This window comes from Opisthocomus hoazin, chromosome Z (assembly GCF_030867145.1).
Source record: "Opisthocomus hoazin isolate bOpiHoa1 chromosome Z, bOpiHoa1.hap1, whole genome shotgun sequence".
NCBI classification, from domain to species: Eukaryota; Metazoa; Chordata; class Aves; order Opisthocomiformes; family Opisthocomidae; genus Opisthocomus; species Opisthocomus hoazin.
The window spans coordinates 51,428,232-51,450,276 of record NC_134454.1 but is presented as its reverse complement, the minus strand read 5'-3'; positions in this window follow the sequence as shown (position 1 = coordinate 51,450,276).

The following is a 22,045-nucleotide window of genomic DNA, read 5'->3' as shown; positions in this document are numbered from 1 at the left end:
AAGTCAAAAAATCCAGAATTCTGCTGTTGTCAGAAAATGGCCTCAGAGAATTCATCCTGCAGTCAGAGGAAGGAGCTGAGCACCAGTTCTGTGTGGCTCAGCTGGAAGAAATTAATTCCCAGATACTACTGCATTATCTCACAACTTGTTACTTAAAAAAACTATCATGACGTCAAGGGAGAGGGATGAGTGAAAATACTAAAAAATTGATTGTTCAGTATCACAGAGCTCAAATTCCTGTCACATCATTTCTTGATGCCTCCTTGGTAGTTCCTTCAAGTACTATGAAGTATTTTAGGACTCCTTTGGTTTTGTTTTTGTGTTTGTTCAGGGTTTTTTTTCATTCAATGTAATTATCCTTTTCATTCGTTGATATTGTGAAAGGATGTAATCTCTACTGTTGTATGTCAGCTGGCGCACTTTGTCACTGGTGAGAAGAGCAGTGCCAGGAAAAGAGCATTTGTTTACCCATTACTGACACTGAAGTGGCTTGTGAAGATAATATCTCACATAGCTTTTGAAACTATTTTTTTAGAATGGGAGGACGTTTATTTAGATCGACCATTTTCCAAACAGAATACAATACAAGAACTTTTCTCTCCTAGTTTGTTCTCTTGATTCCTGTCACTTCACACATTTTAATAGACAAAATGGATGAGGAAGAAAGATGGGGAAGAGGAAGTCCTTAATCTCGAGTGAATGTCCTTAAAAGAAGTAAGTTCAGAGAGCATAATGGGAACATCATCACAGAGAGTGAGCTGAGACAGCAAATAATTCAAGGTAAAAGTCGTACTAATCCCCAGCAGGCTGTTACTAGTGAATGAGCAGCGAAGACTGAGAAGGAAACATGAGCCTGGATGAGCTGGTTTTTAATTTCAGACTTTCAAGCCCAATACTTCAGGTAGGACCTTGCATGCTATGGAGGTCCTCATTAGTCAGTAGGAAAAGATAAGCATCTACAGTGTGCGGTAGGTGGCTGGATGGTCCATTTCCCCCTACAAATGACAGATAGGCTGGGATCAGCATGATCCTAACTTGAAAGAAAAGCCTCCTCGGAAAGCTGGGTTTCTCTGCTTCCTGCTCTGTTCCCGTTTACGGGGGAAAAAAAAACTATGTCTCTCTCTACCCTAAACACCTTGCACCCCAAAGAACTGGTTGGAGGACATCTTAATCACAGAATTAGTCTGGAAAAGGAGGTCAGTGCCCTGTTCCTTCAGATAAGCTTGTGTTACTGGTATGAAGTTCCTACAGCTGTCTGGTGGTCCCGGGGCAATGACTTCCTTTTCATTTTTCTTTAACTTTTTTAGGATGGGAGGAACTGTTCTGTCCCTTGGCTGGTGACGGCTTCTTCCTGTGAAGAGGGCTGCATGACTTGTGACTAGTCTGTGCCTGGCTCCTTGGAATTAATTTGCAGTTAATTTCATTTCAAGGAAGTCTTGAGATATCCTAAAGCACCTGTAAGCTGAAAACCACAGTGGTGAAGGTTGTCTTTAGTGGATACACTATATTTTAGAAAACATTTTCCATCTCCCACACATTCTGGCTTTTTTAAATTGGACATTTATTAGCTATAATTGTTACATAATTCACTGATATTTAACAAAACAACTCCTGAAAAACCTTCTAATCTGCTGCCAACACTTTGGGCATGGAACCAATCAGGACTGAGTGTATTCCGAGGCTGGGATTTTGAAGCAGCAGAGAGGGAGTCAGTCACCTAATTAAACTGAACAGGAATAAGGCATTTATATATTTCAAAGCAAGTCTAAAAGTCCCAGCCTTGTTTTCTTATGGGTTCTGCCACAGATGTTCTTATATAATTCTGGTCACTTTCCATTTTCCCTCATTTGGGTGTCCAGGAAGGGTCAATCTTTATATCTGATGCTCTTGGAGTTTTTATCACCTCTCTATCATCACTCCTTTAACACATTTTCTAACAGATTTCCTTACTTACCCTTATGCTCTTTGGTCAGAGTGTTTAAGGCCGTGGGGGTGACTTTATCTTTGTAAGTGTGCCCCTTCACTGCCCTCTTTAAATTTTAATGCACATCCACTGGATCATACTCAGGGAGCTGCATATCATTGATTGTGTGATCTTATAATGTACTTTATGTAAAAAAAAGAAATCTGTCTTTAGTTTTCCCTCTATCTCTGCTGGTGTGAAGTAATTGCAATTTATTAAATGGGAAATGGATTTTCTCTGAAGTAGAGAGATATTTCAAGTACTTTGGTGTTAATATAACTTACTGATATCGATTTGTTACGACCAAATCTTATTTTACAAGCATGGTTGTCAAAAACATCTTCTCCCAATACTTCTGATGCCGCAGAAATTAGGGTGAGATTTGGAGTTGGGCATTTAATCATTGGGGATGGTGGGAGGAGCTTATGCCTTTGCTATATACGAAGATTAAACCCAGGATATTTCATATCAAGAACTTAGATTCAATGTGGGATTTTTATGTTATTTTTGTCAGGAAAATATGTGTTCTTTCAACTTGTGTCCTCTGTACTTCCCTTAGAAAGATAGAAACACAAAAAATGTAGATAATTTTTTTAAAGCCACAGAGTGAAAGAAGGTTCTTGGTACTTCTCAGGAAGTCGTTGATGTCTTTCAGGATTCGGTCTGTCCTTGAGTTATCATGAAAATTACAAATGTTCCTCTTTTTCTGTAATTATGAGATGTTCTCAATGCTGATGACACTCTCTCTTCTCTGCCTGCAGTAATATCTGCCAGGGGATGAAGCGTGATAGTCTGAAACTCAGCTTTGTAAAAACTCAGTTGGTTCTTCAACCTCTGGAAGTGTATCTCACTGGGGTAATGAAATCCAGATTCTTCCTTCCACCCAATTCTACCTCCTCTGCTTATTTGTAACTCAATGTGGACTATTTTGGAAACCGTTATGACAGTTCTTCATAACTATGAGCTCTATTCAGAGTGCCTTGTTGAACATGGTCTAAAATGCAACAAGAAACTATTTTTCTAATAGTTTTTAAAAGGCTTTGGTGTCCTGACACATGTTATTTCTGGTGACTTTCTGTTGTGCTGAAACTGCTTGAAAATACCTAGTGTTAAATGTAAATTCTCCATTATACGGACATAACATTTATTTCTCTTCACACTGCTTTTATCCTTTTGCTTCCAAGGGGTAAAGCATCATTCTGGAATATGACTTTTTCAAACAGCATAGTTTATACATTTAAATCATTCTGGGTGCTGTATGGTAGCCTGTTGACAGGCTTTCCACAAGGCTCAGCTGAGCAACTGATGGCACAGCATTTTTAACTTGTTTGTTCAGGAAGTCAGGAATGTAGTCTAATGTGCTTTATAGTAGCGTTTTTGCTAAATGTGTTTTTAATCATTAAACTGATGATCAATGCCTTCAGAAAAATGTATGCATTTTACTCTAATCCACACAATTTGGGCAGTGCTTTTGTTCCTGCATCCTCTTCTGAAGGTAATAAAACCAAATGCGAACATGAGAGATTCATCTTGTCTTCTAGCATCAGAATATCATTAAGTGTAACTTTGCCCACCTCAACAGTAAACTAGACACCATGTGAGGATCTGGTTCCCATTTTAGTCAGGTGTAAAGACCATAATGAGGGAAGGAGGTAGCTATAAGCAGGTTGCCAGTGAAATGAGCCATTCAGTAGCAAACCTCAGATTAATGAAAATCACAAATATAAGGCGTCATGAAGCTCTAAAGTGTGTGAACAAAGCCTGACGCCATGGAGGAGAAAGTAGGTGGAAACAGTGGAAACCATGGAGATAGATCTGGAAAGTCTTCTATGAGCATTTTATGTATTGAGAAGTTATAGAGAACTCAGAGAAGTCTAGGAAAACTAGTTAAGCCTTAGAAACTGAAATTCTCAAAGCAGTACAGTGCATTTAAAAACGGACTGGGGAAGAGTTTCAGCAGTGCTTCTGTGGATAAACTCCCTGTGGTATTGGAAAATCTTAATCTAATTTTCTGAAGTAAGCTGGATAAACAATGACCAGAATAAGATATAAGAATAGCCTATATTCTCACATATGATGATAAATACTAGATGGAAACATCAAGATGGACTAAATCCATAATGAAGAATAAGATGATGACATTCAAAACAGAAAAAAAGGGATTTTTATTATTTTTTATTCAGACAATGAGATATAACTCAGCCATAAAACCTTATTACCCTCTCCACTGGAGCTTCAACCATTTATCTTAAGAATTTTAAAACTAGTTAGGAAAAAATACTAGGAAATATACTGCAGGCATCCTTCCTGCATTAAGGACAGAGTAAATAGTGATTTCTTTACTCTTTGTAGTAGTCAAAACCTCATTCACCTATCTGGGTGACTTTCAAATACTGTAACTTTGACACTTTTTCTGATAATAATATAAATGGAAAAATATCACTCTTTTTTTACACTATTTTATGTGAAGTAATTATAAACTCATACTAAACTTTCTTTCAGCTCTGGGTCAGATGGTCTACACCTTAGCCCTCATTCTCTCTACAGTAGGCCATTAAAACCCATGAATGGATCCTACTGAAATGGAAGAGACTTTAAATGCATCCTGGAAGGCTGATGTTTTGGAGTCAGAGGCACCAACAGAAGGAACTGAATCTTGAATCAAAATAAATATCTAAGCAAAGCCAGAGCAAGGTATTCTGGTCCCTAGGGCATAATTTCCTCTCTTGTACGTGGGGTTGCAAACATCTCAGGGTATAACCATACTTTCTCCATTCTCCCACACTGTGCTTATCTTTCTGTCCTCTTTGGAAGCAACTGTGTTAAGGCTTCACAGATATTTTTGCCCAACGGTGAGAGACTTTCTTACCTCTTCCTCCTACAGCTCTGCCTGAATATTCAACTACAGGCAATAGCGTAATGAGTACAATAGAACCTCTCCCGAATTTCAGAAACACACTTCAGTGCTTTGGAGAGAAAATGTCTCTGCTGGGCTATGGTCCACTATTTCCAAACTTCAAGGGGAAGCAAAATAATTGTACCTTTGTTTACGTGAAGAGTTGCAACAACTTTTATCCTTAAAGCTAGAAAGAGGTTTCTATAAATCAACAATTTGTCAAAAAGCCCTACCACGAGTATTTATAGACAAATCACTCTATGAAAATTACTGTGCCCCACTGAAATCCATAATGAAGTTACTAGTGAAAAATAGTGGTTTCTTGGCCATACTGATGGTTATTCCTAGTGTGATCAGGTAGGGCTTGCCTGTGCAGAGCTGTATGCAGGCATTTGATTCAGGTATTGAGCATCCAATCTACTGAAACTACTGAAGGCAGATGGGTATTATCTTTTTCTCTCTCTTTTTTTTTCTTTTCTTTGTGTGTGTGTCTTTAAAGGGTGATATTGCTACCAGTCCTAGTTTCATTTCTTTAAGCTGTGTTGATGTATTGGTCAAATGGGCATTTTCATCAGTGCTGTATTAACTAGAGAATGCCTGCATGTGTTTTCTCTCTGGTGTTACCATTATTGCAGGTGTGCAGCTCGGCCATTACTTGAAAGTATTAAGTAACTCATTCTAATAGTAATATATTTTGACTTCATAAAACTAAAGCAGTAAAATTCAGATTGATGTGTGATAAAAAAACTTTGTTGTCTTTTTCTAACAGAAAAAACTAATTGAAGAAATTAAGACATTTGTAGTTAGCATACAAAGAAATCCTGCTTGCAGGCAGAATTAATTGTCAGAATACTTTATGATTTGCCAATATATTCAGAAGTGGCAAAGAGTTCCGTAGTGGTAGAGTTCTGCCACATTCCCAGTGCCTTCCCTGTCTGCAAAAGGCTCTTGGTAGCATGGTGATTTTCATTTGGTCTATATGTTTCAAAAGTAAATTCTTATGCAATTTCTAGAAGTGAGAGAAAATTCTTTCAGGGCATGTATTTCATTTTAAGGACGCAAAATGAATTGTAGACTTGAATTACATGCTATTCTACAGTAGAGGCTGTTCAGCATTTCTCAGGCTTGAGCCCAGAGAAGAAAATGTTTTCACAGCATTTTGTAAAAAAGGAACCTTGGTTTACTAGAGAGATGGGCCTGACACTTCTCTTTCTATACCTGCACACTCACACTCATGGTGGCAAGTGCGGCCACCATAATTGTAAAACACTGATAAACAGCAAGGTAATGACTGTGGCTTTACCCACCTTTACCATAATTTGAGGCAGCTGAGAAAGCTAACCCATATAATTCAACAAGTTTTGGCTGTAGAGACAAGCACCCTGCAGACTTCATTTTGGGCATCGCTGCCCATGTTTCTCAATTTTTATGTTATTGCAGGCTTACCATTTAAAATGGTCACAGCAAAACTTTCTACACCACCAGATAAACCACTTATATACTCATTGTTTCAAAATGGCCTAAAGAGTGTAGGCGTCCAGGTTTCACTTCCGACTTCCTCATTTGGAAATACTATCACTCCTACTCTAAGATGTGCAGCTGACGAATGAGAATCCTGTTATAAAATGTACGCTTATTTTAGGTATCCCATTTAAAGCTATCTGGCTAGCTTTTTCAGCTTAATTAGCATTTTCTCTTATTTAATAGTTTAAGATCAATAGATGTGATATATCTGGACTTCCGTAAAGCCTTTGACATGGTCCCCCACAACATCCTACTCTCTAAATTGCGGAGATGCAGATTTGATGGGTGGACTGTTCGGTGGCTAAGGATTAGCTGGAAGGTCACATCCAGAGGGTAGTAGTGGTCAACGGCTTAATGTCCAGATGGACGCCAGTGACAAGTGATGTCCCTCAGGGTTCCATACTGGGACCTATGCTGTTTACCATTTTCGTCAGTGACACAGCGAGACTGCACCCTCAGCAAGCTTGCAGATGACACCAATCTGAGTGGTGCAGCTGACACACCAGTAGGACGGGATGCCATCCAGGTGGACCTGGACAAGCTTGAGACGTGGGCCTATGTGAATCTCATGAGGTTCAACAAGGCCAAATGCAAGGTCCTGTACCTGGGTCGGGTTAACCCTCAGTATCAAAACAGGCTGGGGGATGCAGGGCTTGAGAGCAGCCCTGCCGAGAAGGACTTGGGGGTACTGGTGGATGAAAAGCCGGACATGAGCCAACAATGTGCACTCGCAGCCCAGAAAGCCAACCGTATCCCAGGCTGCACCAAAAGCAGAGTGGCCAGCAGGTCAAGGGAGGTGATTCAGCCTCTCTACTGGGCTCTGGTGAGACCCTACCTGGAGTATTGCATCCAGTTCTGGAGTCCTCAGCACAAGGACATGGAGCTGTTGGAGCGGGTCCATAGGAGGGCCACAAATATGATCTGAGGGCTGGAGAACCTCTCCTGTGAGGAAAGGCTGAGAGAGTTGGGGTTGTTCAGCCTGGAGAAGAGAAGGCTCCGGGGTGACCTTACAATGGCCTTTCAGTACTTAAAGGGGGCCTATAGGGAAGATGAGGACAATCTTTTTAGCAAGGCCTTTTGTGATAGGACAAGGAGTAATGGTTTTAAACCATAAATGAGGGTAGATTTAGACTGGATATAAGGAAGAAATTTTTTACAATGAGGGTGGTGAAACTCTGGAATGGGTTGCCCAGAGAGGTACAGGAGATCCATCCCTAGAAACGTTCAAGGCCTGGTTGGATGGGGCTCTGAACAACCTGGTCTATTTGAAGATGTCCCTGCTTGTTGCGGGTGGGTTGGACTAGATGACCTTTAAAATTTCCTTCCAACCCAAAGCATTCTATGATTCTATGAGAAGAAGGGATCACTGACTTCACTCACAGCTGTGAATGCTCAGCACTTCGCAGTTTGTTCAGTATATTCTTAAATTGCCACCCTTAAAATAGCAATGCACAATTAGTGTCTGCCTGTGAAAACTTTGGTTTATAACTTGTCTGGAACAGCAAAGACACTGCAGCAGTGACAGGACATGTTCGAAATATAGATACTGCAAAGCACTACTTTCAGAGCTAGAGCTGTCTTTAGTCTTCCCCTAGCCATATTCTCCATTCACAGGAACCCTCAAATGCCTGCAACAGGTCAGGCAAAGGTCTGATAGGCATCCTCTCCATTGTTTGAGAAGTTGCATGATATGCCCAGGGTGAACTTTTTCTTTATACTGAGTAAGAATGAGGTGAAAATAAATGTATGGTCATTTAACAACTATCCTTGAGTGACCTAATTTGAAATTACTGTGGTAACCTTAATATTAGTACTTCTTTACTTCTGAGTGCTCATAATCCCACAAATAATTCTTTAAGAGAGTACTTCATATGCAATTTTCCGAAGATTTAAGAAGCATCCTAAAGTGTTGACTCCTCTGTCCTTTCAGTCCCTAAAACTCACATGGTATCAATGTGTGGCATGAAGAGCATTGACTTCCTGGACCTACATCGCTGGAGCCAAGTGGCAGCAATAACCATCATGCCTGCTGCAGTTGCTGGCAGTGAGTGTATCGTGGGTCTGTTTCAGGCTTCAGAGGAGGTGAGCAGGCACAGTTTCTTCTGCAGCCTCCTTGGATTGTTGAGTCCTTTCACAGCCACTCCAGCTTGTTTCTTTCAGTCCTAGCACTCGACTGTCACCGTCACATCTTCTTCATGGCCTAGTTTCTCTCAAAGCCTGTGGATGCTCCTCCTTATTGCAGTCACGCACTCCCCCATCATACTCACTGTTTTAGTCATTGTCTTTTTCTCCAAATGGTCTCTAATGAGTCTTGCCTATTTTTTTTCCAAAATTCTTTTCTTGTCTGTGTTGTTGGTGTCCCTTCGGCTCCAGCCTGGCCAGCTAGAAGCACTGCTTTCCTTTCCATAGTTCTCCTTGAAGTCTCCATCTCTATTTTTCTTGACTCTGTTTCTTAGTCCTAGAAGATCGAGCTGTGAGAGCCTAGAGCATCCTGAGTAAATGGTAAATGCCCCAAGCATCCCCAGGTTTTGCGAATCTTAACTTCTGATACTGAAAAGCATCTCTTCTGTGCACATTTAACATCATTTTATCAAATGTTTACATGTTGACTAGATATGTTAGATAAATTTCTCTGTGGATGCTAGGAAGTGCATTTTCAGTGCAGACATTTCCACCTGCCATATTTCAAGTACCTGGCTCAAACCATTGGTGTTTCAGAGTTTCTCAAAATAAGAATTGTCAGTATTTTTAACAGAAGCAAAATACTTTTTCAGAAACACTCAAAGTATTTCGTATAAACTTCCTTGCCAGTGAATTCAGCATGATGTGGTCAACAGCAAGGCAGACCTTCAGCCTCAAATGGGACAATACATGATTTTATGGTCAGAAGTCTTAAGCAACTCCAACAATAGGAAATTGTAATAAGACCTCACTGGCTCTTTCATCTCATCCCTGTGATGTGATTCCGCCCACAGATTTACCAAAAGAACAGGGAGCAAGGAGGCAGTTGGTAAAAGGGGACCCTAACTTTCACCAGGCTGGCATTTGCTCTGTATTGTCTGACATGATCTAAACGGAGAAGCCTCGACTGGCAACCAAAAGGATGCACTAGCCCATGTATTAAACTAGGATTGCCTTCTGCAGGATGCAAAGAGAATCCATCCCACATGCTCATTAAATTAAGGGCTTTCAAACATTCTCCACTGGACCTTTAGTTCATGCTCTAAGGATGACTAGTTGAACTCAGCCTCAAGGTGAAAATTGTCAGTGACTCCTATTGTTTCTCTGAAGCTCTGCAGTTGAACTTGGATTTTCAAAAAAATGGCTGATGCATGCCTAGTAAGAATAGTTTGTGCTTTAAGGAAAACTAAACACTGCCCCATAGTCAGTATGCCAGGCTGTGTGTGCCATGGAGCAAAACATTTTAGTAGACACTTCCTCTGATTCAGGTAATTTGCCTGCACACTGGAAATCAAATTCATTCATACTGCTTTTCTGTACCAGAAAGCATGTTTTTTTCAGCAGATAAAAGTAGTTCCTCATTTATCTTAGACTAAGTGTTGGATTTCTCAGCAGCCACATAGCAGTTACTTAAACAGCGTAACTGTCTGATTTTTATTATTTGATGGCAAGTGAAAGTGAGGAAACAACAGGAAATGAGAACATAAGAAACTTAAAAACTGTGCCAGTGGTGTATTTGAATTGAGTGGCAATTCATAGTTGTTTAGTACTGAAGGGTTTAATGATACTTTTTGTTTCAAAGCCAAGAAAAGTTAAATAATATTTGTCTGATTTAGTGCAGTTAAGTAAGATTATCAGCCAAGATACAGTATTTCATTTAAAGGAAGTACCCTGGTGGCACTAACAACAATATCAATTATAGAAATGTTAGTAACAACAAAAACATTCCATTTCCCAACAAAGGTCAACAGTAAATCTATCTAAAATATGTAAGGCTCATAAAAGCAATGGGTTTGCAACTGTGATTGAAACAGATGTTCACAAAATCAGCATTTAAACATGAAGACACCATAAAATGAAGACAGGATTAATTTAACAAGTTATCTCAAGAGCAGAATAAGGAAAATGAATGAACAGTTACTCATACAATTTAGAAAGATGTTTTTTTTGTTTGTTTGTTTTCTGTAAGGTAACTGAAAACAGAACTGAAAACATTGGGTCAAATTCATTCACTAAATAAGCTTGCTGACAGCAGTATAGATCTGTGTGTGAAAGCAGGGGCAGAATCTGGTGTGTTGTATCAGAAAAGAGAGGTTCCATTAAGAAAAATGTTTATCCTGCCTTTGTAGAAGAACAGAAAGCAAGCCTAATTCTCTCTGCACAAGTTTCATATCGACTCAGTTCCTCCAACATAAGTCGTTACCTAGATAACATTTAGGAAGATGGAAGTCAGCAGAATCAGATTACATTTTTGCAGAAGAGCCTGAAACATTTCAGTATCTTCAAATGAAAGTCGTCTGGCTTCTTTGTTGAGGACATCTATTATTTTTTTATCTAAATGGTAAGAAATAACTAAAGAGACAACTTATATTTCTTCATGGCCTCTTCATCTTTTCATTCTCTGTTTACTTATGTATCGTTTCCTTCCTTCCTTCATTCCTTCCTTCCTTCCTTCCTTCCGAAAGAAAAGAAAGAAAGAAAGAAAGAAAGAAAAGAAAGAAAGAAAGAAAGAAAGAAAGAAAGAAAGAAAGAAAGAAAGAAAGAAAGAAAGAAAGAAAGAAAGAAAGAAAGAAAGAAAGAAAGAAAGAAAGAAAGAAAGAAAGAAAGAAAGAAAAGAAAGAAAGAAAGAAAGAAAGAAAAGGGAGAAAAAGAAGTAATAGTTGTCCTTACTTATTTGAACTACGTAATCATGTATTTGTAACACATTCTTCTGTCAGCTGTTTCATCCTTTGTCATTTCTCTCTACTGTGGCTATTTGAAGGGAAAATCTGGTATTTGATTCCCAAAGATGCAGGAACTTTTAAAGAAAGGACCAAGGTTTTTTACTGAAAATTTCTGTCTATATCACGAGCAGAGTGCAAGCTTTCAGATGGGTCCAGACTGACACCTGAAAACTGTTTTGTTCGGAATGCTACAGTGCCGCACAAAACATTAGTTTTAACAAACCAACAGTATGCTATATTTCATAATAACAATAAACTAACAAACTATGTCTAATATTAGTTTAATAAACTCTTCACATACATTACTGTCCCTTTTTGTTTATTTCCAGCATCAAATTCAATACCAAGGTTACTTCTTTTGTCTAACTGACCCTTTTCCCTCTTGTCTGGCAGAGTTCTAATAGAAGATGCTGGTAGAACAGTTCCTTTCCTAACCCAAACTCTCTGCTGTTTACTTTTGCTGCACGTATCATTCTGGGGACTAACAAAGAAGTGTTTGTGAATCACAAGCAATGCAAGTACAACTGAGAACTACAGCACTCTAACCTGTTGTCAGCAAAATATTTTTTTTCTTCATGTAAAAACAAGAGTTTTAGCTTTAATGACCCACAAATTCATAGAATCAGAATCACAGAGTGGTAGGAGTTGGAAGGGACGTCTAGAAATCATCTACTTGAAACCCCCTGTTAAAGCAGGTTCACCTAGAGCAGGTTGCACAGGACCGTGTCCAGGCAGGTTTTGAATGTCTCCAGAGAAGGAGACTCCACGGCCCCTCTGGGCAGCCTGTTCCAGTGCTCCGTCACCCTCAGAGGGAAGAGGTTCTTCCTCATGTTCAGACGGAACTTCCTATGCTTAAGTTCGTGCCTGTTGCCCCTTGTTCTGTTGCTGGGCACCACTGAAAAGAGTCTGGCCCCATCCTCTTGACACCCACCCTTCAGATATTTGTAGGCCTTTATAAGGTCCCCTCTCAGCCTTCTCTTTTTCAGGCTGAACAAGCTCAGCTCAGTCAGCCTTTCCTCGTAGGAGAGATGCTCCAGTCCCCTTGTCATCTTTGTAGCCCTCCGCTGGACTCTCTCCAGTAGCTCCTCATCTTTCTTGAACTGGGGAGCCCAGAAATGGACGCAGCACTCCAGATGGAGCCTCACTAGGGCAGAGCAGAGGGGCAAAAGAACCTCCCTCAACCTGCTGATCACACTTTTCTTAATGTACCCCAGGATACCATCAGCCTTCTTGGCCACTAGGGCACACTGCTGGCTCATGGCTAATGCTGTCCACCAGCATTCCCAGGTCCTACCTGCCTGATTTCTTTCCACAGGAGAATGGTTACATGACCTGAGGAATTGACATGTCTTAGTACAGATTGCCACAACACCAAACTCACAAATGATGCAAAAGAAATACAAAGGTGCTTGTCTAGGCAAGGTTCACCTAATCGTGATACGAATCCAAGCCTCCAATCCCCCTTTTTCTGAGGCAGTAAATTTTGCTGCAGTGTAGACTAATGGCTGAGAACATGGAATTTTCTTACTAGTGTATTGGGCTGTATCTGCAGGCCTCTGTTTGTAATTTTCTGTCTGGTTCAATGGAAATTGCCTACACTGTGAGCTATTTTTTCTTTCATTGATGTTTCTCCAGTTTTGGATAGTGTTTTTAGTATATTGTATCTAATAGGACTTTTCCAAAAGTAGTTCCCGAAATATCTGCCAGGAGAGTTTAAAGTTATTTCTTCATTAAAAGATTCTATATACAACCCAGGTCTTTTGAGCTTTTTACAACATACTTTGAAAAAGAGCTTGAGGTAGCAGAATATACAAAACCAAGCAACAATATGCTAATAGAAAGAGCACAGAAGTATCTCACCTTAGGAAGCAATTCACTGCTTCAGTATTCAAAGCATATGCCTAGTGCATGTTTACTCAGTAATTGAACACTTGGTGGATGAAGCCTTAATTTAACATCAGCATTGGATTCTCTTCATAGTTAACTTCTCTTCTGAAGGGGGTGAACATTCTCCTGAAGGATGTGCATCTATTAGCTTGACTGTGATGTTAACTTGGTGTGTAGAAAAAATACACTAAAAATGGCACCAACTGGAAAATGCAATCCTACCTGAAAAATAAAGCAGTTATTTTACTGGCCACTGACACAGAAGTTTCACAGTTCCTCTCTTTACTTTTTTAATATTTTTAAAATGATTAAACGTGAGACTAAATTTGTAGAGCAATTTGCACCAACAATATCACTCTAACAATATTGTGACTTGCCTCAGTGGATCGTCTCCTCTGCCATGTTTTTTTCTAACACACAAGCAGTATGTATTTAATATTTAAATAATTTAACTATTATGTGCTTCATAACACAGAAACAACCAGAGCCTTCTGCTGAAAGCAGATCGTAGCTTTTAGCCTCTAAAACGAAGGGCAGTCTTTGGTGTCTTCAGCCATTACTACACACTTCCTAGTGCAAAGCGTTGTTCAGTCTTGTGCCCGTCGAAGATTTTTACACATCTCTCCTTTGGACCTTCAAAATCTGAGAGTTAGGTATATTTATGGTTACCACCAGGCTACTTGCTGGGATTTCTCTCATTTAGTCACGTGATTTAGTTTTAGGTAGTCCTGCAAGGAGTAGGGAGTTGGACTCAATGATGCTTATGGATCCTTTCCAACTTGAGATATTCTATGATTCTATGATTCTAAATGCTTGTTTGGCCTACCTTTTCCCCTTTTAATCCTTGAAGGGGTAAACGACGGCAAAGGAAGTGTCTGAGGTTATTCACTGCAAACTATTCTCTACTATTCCTCTTTGCCTCCAACAAAATTTTTGGTAATGGTCAAGGAAAGATCTACAATTTCACCTCTGCTTCCTTTCCCTCCTTCCCCCAGCAATGAGGCAGTTATTCTAGTTCTCACAGTTTCAGATTTTTTTTCCAAAAATATCTTTTCTTCTCTGTAATACTGATTTCCTTCTAACTTCTGGTCTAGTCCAAAGTGCACTCCCCACTCCCTCTTCAGTATACCTATTTCCACTGTAAAAAGTAAATACAAGTATTATTTGTATAATAATACAAATAATTGTATTATTTCTATTATTATAGAAATCTGGCTGTAGCAAAGGTGACCTCAGAGTCTTGCACAGTTTTCTCTTTCCAAATCCTGTACCTGACTTCCAGCATTGACGTCTGAAACCCCTCACTGCCCCCTTCCATCTTGACTCTTAGGTCAGAACTCCCTGTGTGGTCCTCTGGTCCAGGTCCTCTGGTCCTGGTGTTCCTAGAGCCCTCTCCAGCCCCATTCTTTCCCACTGACACCCACTTCCTTGCTGTAACCATTCGTCCTCGTTAGCAGGGGCTCCTGTGGGAAGGGGCAGCATATCCTTGCCTCCATGAAGGTGGTTACGATTTACCTTCCTCCCCTTGTTCCCCCCCCAGCTCAGCCCTTGGATGCTGTTGGGCAGGAGAGGGGAGGTAAGCTTGTCCTATACTGCCAGGGCTCTTGCACATGCTGAGCATGCCTCGAGCCACACCTCAGCCTGTGACTGTTCACCCCCCATTTCCCACGGCTCAAAATACATAACATATTTCTATGCGTGCCTAGTTGAAAAAAAATGGGGTAGAAGAAAACCATGAAATGGTGAAAGGAAGGAGTCAGAGGCCAAGAAGACACTTTTCTAGTGCTTTTCACAGTATCTCTCCCCTTCCCTTGCACACAGACTGCACTTCCTAGGCAGAGACCTTGGGTCTCGTAGCTATTGTTGACCAATCTCCACCTGGCCTAAATGAAGGGCACCAGTCTGGGACCGGTCAGTCCTCCTCCTTCCCCTTCCTCCTCTTGCAATCCAGCATAAGGATGAGTTGAGGAAGGAAAATTTGAATGAGGAACGAGAAGTAGAGCCAGAAAAAAAGACAAGGAGCTGGCACGGAAAGGCTCTGCAATGACTGTTGAGCCAGAATAAGAAAGATTATTGAGAATCCAGTTCTCAAAAACTAGAGGTTAAGAAGAGATGTCTGGGGGCTGAGAGAAAAGAAGGCAGCTTGCTCCACAGAAAGACTTGCAGCACTGTAATTCGCTGTGCCTTTCTTTGGCCATTGCTTCTGCTATTTGCTCCCCTCTCAACTACTGGAGACTCACTGGATGGAAGCTGCTGGAACTACTGTATCAGTGAGGCATTCAGATCTGGGGCTAGCAGTAATTCTCATTTCTCAAAACTAGCCCTCTACTCATCTGGTAGGTTTTGATCTTGCCTTTGGATATTAGATGTTGTTTGGGATCTTCTGATACCACAACTTAAATAGGTAGTTTCTATGTGAAGGACTTTCCAACCTGGCAAGAGATAATAATACTGCTATTCAACAAAGTGCACTTCCTAGCCTGCATAGCAACACAGACACTGGAAAAGAAAGCCCATTGTTTGGAAAGCATAGGTTTTAAAAGCCACTATACGTCCTTCTGTGTGGTAAGAATTCAAAGTAAATTTTGACACACTTGGCATTTTGCACCTTCTCGTCAGAAACAAAGGAAAAAGCTAACCCCCCATCAGTTTATTTTGTCTTCAGTCACATAAAAGGTTAGGTTTTCTAATTACTTTTGTCTAGGGGTGTGGCTTTTCTACTGGAAGGTTCCTGGCTATTCTTCTGCTATTAGTTTTAAAGTTTTCATTTTCTTTCTGTTTAGTGATAATCATCCAATGTCTTCACAAATCCCACCCCCCAACCCCACCCCTCACCTCCCTTTTAGCTAAGGGATGTCTGAATATCCAAGAAAATGTGAAGCCTGCAATCTATGGAAAACATTGCAAGGAAACTGGACTGGAAACAATTTTCCCTCCAGTGTGGCTTACTCGGACCTTAGCAGTATCTTCAGTTCTTCGCCAGTGTAACACTGGCATTTTTGACAAGTGGTTTGTTTATTTCAAGGAGAAGTAGCCCAAAGTCCAGAAGGATTTTTTGAACACACAGGACTCATGCTTATGCCCTTTACCCTCCAGATTTTCCCTAACACTGGGCAGCAGAATACATCCTGCATAACCATACGAATACAAGACAACGGTGACATCCAGAAGTTTCAGGCTGGCTGTTGGCATATGTATCAGCAGCTCTAAATCCTTTTTCTGATTTGGAGATATGCACTAAATCATGGCTAGATCCCTGGTTTTTTATCAGAAATTCTATACCAATCCTGAGCAACTATCTGGTGGTAAGCATAGCTGAAACCACCACACTCTTTGAAAGATCTTCTTGTGAGTATTGGGTATTTTTCCACTGCAAGGCTACTTTGCTAATGAAATGTTTCATCCTATTTGATGGTGGGTTGCTGCCTTCAGACACAGTTTTGTGGGAGGATTTGAGGATAACAGCAAGAAAGAATAGGAGGTGAAAAGGACAGTAGGTTTTTGTCAGCATGCCGTAAGCCTTGGATGAATTGCTTGGTGGTATTTCAGGGGAATCTTTACACAGAGCCTTACACAGTTTGGAATTGCATTTTTCATCTTCACCATTTGTCCCCCTAAACAAAGCCTGGCTACTCTGGTGGCATGAAGTTGGAACGTATTTCCTCCTTACAAAAGTAGTTTGAACATTAAATGTGGCCTTCTCTCGTAGAACTATCTGCCTTCTAATACCAATTTCTTGTTCTGCTCAGCATGGTCTGTCACAACAATGTCAACATTATCAACTGTAAATGTAATTGAGTCTGTGAAGTTTTTCCAAAATAATGTCATTCAAGTCAGATCATCTGGTATGACAAACAGTATTTTCAGTCTCTTGGCCACCAGTGTTTTCATTCATTTTGGGATGCCTCCATTCGATCTTTGTGTCCTTGTAGCATCAAACACAACTCTCTGTTATTTCTATATCGAACTTCAAGTGCATGCTTGTTGGAAGCGGTTCAGACATTTCTTTTGGGGTAGTACAATATATCCATATCAGGACAGCAGAACACTGGTGGCTGATTCTTGTATTAGTGGTTTTCCAACAACCGGCTGGGTTTTGCTTGCAAGTAAAATTTCATCGCTATTCCGTGACCAAAGAAACATCTCCCAGAATCTCAAAAATATTAGAATTTCAGCAACAGCTACTTTACTGCAGAGTTAATGCTCTAGAGTGAATGGTTGTGACGTCACCAGAAAAAATATATCAAAAGGTGTTTGAGACTAGAACTTTTATCTAGGTCTTTGTTCCATAAAAATAGAGAAAGAGTGGTGCAAGTATGAACGTACATGGTCGTCAACACTGTTCCTGAGTGTACTGTCCATAATGAAACTATAAAAGGATGGTGTTGCTTGTCTTTTATTTCATTCTAAATGTTTCACTTGAGCTGTTGTTAATGTGGCAATCGTGCCCAGCAAGTGCAAAAAAGGTTGCTGAGCACTTCTGGTTAATACAAGGAAGATACTCCTTTGCTTTTTTGTCCTTAGGTCTATATTAGATTTTTATTTAGTTTTTGACCAATGGAGCCAAATTTTTAAATCTTTTCTTTCCTTTCCCCCACTCTGAACTACCTCCACAACACCATGTTCTGAAAATAACAAAGGCTCCCATCCTCCCACTGAAGGAAACGTTGCCAAGGGTTCTTTGTCTGATTACAGCAGCTCATTCTTACTTCTGTCATGCCCTCTGCCTTTTCATATAACCACCTTCAGTTTCCTAGGCAGAATGATTACAAAGTAGCAGCATCCACAGTGCTACAGAGCACTGTAACAGATCGTGACTTTGCCATCAGCCCTAGAAAAGGGGCAGTGTGGATAGGTGTCACTCTACGTTTTGCTGTTTGTCCCCACTTCAGGGTAAGCACCATGCACTTCGCATGCTGCCCCTGCAGCCTGGCTCAGCAAGACCTGCTGCTGTGGGAAGCCCTCTCAGCTCCCCCTACCTTCCCTTGGGAAAAGGTAACCCCAGAGGGTCTCTTTACTCCACTGCTTCCCAGTTGCCAGAGGAATAAGAGGACTTCTCAGGGCATCCTACTTTCCCATGAAAGCCATGCTTCAGCCCATAGATACATGACTTGAGTCAAAGACACGTGGCATCAACACACAGCTTTTCCGGCTGCATCTGCTGTGTTTTTGAGCTGTGCTTACCGCTAGCCTGCCTCCATGGACACTACAGCCCTCAGCAAGGGCCCTACCCTGTTACGGCACAAGTTCGTTTCCTGTCAGGAAGGAAATAGTCTACAGCCTGTCTGGGCTGCAGCTCTCTGCCTAGCTTTAAATCCTAACAGAGGACAGCTCCTGCAAAGTGTGCTCATATTTCATTGGCAAGGAGCAGCACATATTCAGTATGATATATAATGCATGCTAGATCTTTTTTTCACCTAAAATACTGTCACGCACTCTCATAATTTTATAATACACACAAGAGTATATTTTGGATGCGTCTAGATGATAATAAAAGATGTTTAACTTACTTTCTCCTGCAGAAGACAAGCAAGATCTGTTGTGTTGAACCAAGGCTGATCAGGAAACATGTACAAAAATGCAGCCACCAGCAGGATTTGGGGGCTGTGAGGCTGCATGTACATTTTCATTCGAGTAACTTGGTGTGCATGCTCTGTAACAAGGGACACTAGTGGCAGAAGATCTACAGCCTTCTTCGACTCCCTGTAAAACTGTGCCTGTTACACAAAATGTAAAACATTTTAGAAAATATTCTTCAAGAAAAATCTTTCATTCTAGCTGTGTGTGTGTTTTTATACAAACACAGGTGACGCAAAAATATATTGCCAGCAATGCCAGTTCATCTCTCTTCAGATTTAGTCTTTAACATTTAGGTTCACATATTCAAATATCTTGTCGCAGTAACTATTAACAGTTGTAGGGAACTGTCTTTTTGAATTAGTGATTTGACTTCAAAAATGCTTCAGGTATGGCAAAGATATATTACAAATGCAAAATACATCATTGAGATAGATTAGGAGATGGTGAAGCCTATATTTCTGTCATTACATGCCTTATAACCTCCTGTCCCACAGTAGCCCCACAAACTTCGTCAAAGTTACTTACAGGTTAAAAAATGGACAACAGAATACTGAATACTATCCTTCATAAACAAGTAGGCCACATTCTGGTACATTGAAAATGATCCTGTTTCCCAAAGAGAATCTTTTTGTTCAATGGAAATACGGCAAAGCAAAGCACTGCTCAGCTGGCGAGGTTACAGCTCCGACCAAAGGGCATGTTTTCTCCATAGTGCAGTCTGCAGTCCTGTTCCCACAGCTGGCAAGATGAGAGAACCAATGGTTTTATGCCACAATTTTCTGTCCGTGAGCTCAGTTTCTTTCATAGAGGAACCATGGCAAAGAAAAGGGGGAAAAAAGTGGGAAGTGGATGATATACAGGAAAGCTTTATCAGGGCAGGATTAGGACATGTACTTGGGTTTGGCAGCTGAAACATGCTTTCAGGTCCTCAGTGCAAAGCACCACAAATCTCATGGCATGTAACAGCACTTCAGACAGATGTCGATTAATGTCAAACTGATGTGAAATGAAACGCTTCTTTTCAGTTTGTCACATCACGACTTTTTGATTTGGGTTGAGCTAGCCTGAAACAAAACAATCTGTTCTAATTTTTCTCATTCGAAAACAAACAATCTCTCCTTCTACAGCAACTTCTGGGTTTTTTGCAACGGACATTTATTTAGCCTATTTTCAGTCAATCACCTGCAAAGAGCCAGTTAGATAGAAAGCACCTGACACCTCCATTTTTTTAATTGTTGAAATCTCTGACTAACGTCATCATAAGACATATATGTAGACCGCAAATGATGGAAAGCCCTCTCCTCTGCCCTCTGTGATTTCCTGATGCCATAGAACATAATCTGACCTGCACAGCTTGACCAAAAGCTCAGCAGGCCTGGGGTCCAACTTGAAAATACCACTTTGAATCAAATCCATGTACCAGAAGGTACTCCCCAAATCACACTTCTTTGTTTTTCAAATCAGGCTTGACAATAGTGTTGCTCTTCACTAAAACTGCAGTAGAAAAAAATCATAGAGCTGCAGCATAAACATCTTCAGCAGGGTTTCCAAAATCCTTGCCTTAAGATAACTTAGTGATAGATTCCTTGCAATATAAGAAACACTTCTTGCAATATAAGAAACACTTCTGTTCCAAAGTCACTTAGACACTACAAAAAAACCCTAAAATAGTGTAATTCTGCAACATATTTTACAATATAAATAGAAATACACAGCCATATTTTTAATCAGAGAAACAGCAAGAGAGTGTGCCACATGTGTGAATTGTGGCTAAATCAGCACTTTCCTAGGAACCGTTGTTGGCTGAGCAGTATTTAAACTCAGCAAAATTTGCCTCTTTTTGTTTCATGAAGCATTTCTGAACCCAGCTGAAAATATTCAAGGACTACTATAAGCAAATTATCAGCATTCTTTAGGCACCTTCTCCCATGAAGTCTCGGGTGTTGGTGTTTAGAATTCAAGTTTTGAAAGTAGTCACCGATGCACTGATGTCACGTTTGTTTTTTTTCCTCTGTTTGGCAAAATAAGAGTGTATATCAATTAAATACCTTTCTCTGATGACAGACTTCTCTGACTGCCACACCATGCCATCTCCGAAGATCTCCACAGGCAAAGCTGAAAATAGTCTGTATTTGCAGTTGAACAAAAGGCCTCATAGAACTGCAAATAATTGTAAAGACTTTCCTTATTAGGCTAGTAGCAGATTCTAGTCATTTTTGTCTATACAGAGTTCTGCCAGCCCTAGATTAAGTACATGAACGACATGGAAATGTTCTACACTATGTAATAATGTCACTTGGGTATAACGTAATTTGTACACTTCTCTAGAACTAGGAGAAACATCAACAATGCATTAGAATCATGACAAATCCTTCAGTTCTTTTTCTGGCTAAACAGCCACAGTCTGATTAAGATCTGTGTAAAGATTAATATAGTCGATATATGTTTTCTGCAATATTCTTAAAAGTAATAGTATTATACCATGTTCTCAGTCATTATCTGATTTTTCTCCTCAATAAAAAAGCAAAGTCTCCTAGAAGGGAGACATTATATAAATTGTAATGTTTAGTAATAGCAATGTTCATATGAGAGGCTTAATTATGGTCATCATTTAGAAAAAAATCAGTCTTGTCACAGAAAGCATAATAATGAATGTCTCTTGTTTAAAAATTGATGAAACTTTTTTTCTGAAGGTATGAAGTCTACTAGTTCGCAAGGTGTCATCACTTCTATTTTCCTCTTTAAAAGAATTGATATTCACGAAGATTAGATTCCATATAATTGTAAAATGAGAGTCTTTTTTATACTGCAGTTTGGACATGTTTGTTTATTTACACGGAAACCCACGCAAAAACAACAAAAACAAGCATACCAGCACAAAAGACAGTCATTTTTAGTTATGCAGGAATTATTTCGTACGCAAGACCAAGTTAAACTCTTATTTACACTGGTGCAAGTAATGGCAAATTTAATTCTATTCCAATTTACAGCAGAGTGGTTAGGCGCCTTCTTACATCTAGGGACTAACACATAGTGTGAGTAGCCTAAATTATAAGTTACTGTGTGTTCCTTAAGGGAAGTTGTGCTCCACTGCAGGAGTCTCACGCAATGCCTATGCACAGGGCTTAAGCTGGGTTTATAGGTATGGGCCATAGGCTTTACAATACCTAGATTCATTAGGATTAATTTTAGCAAGTTAGGAGGATGAAAAGCAGCTTTTAGCTTTCAGAAGAACTTGTATTTTAATGTTTTTGTAGCAGGCTTTAGTTGATGTGCAAATTGAACAACATC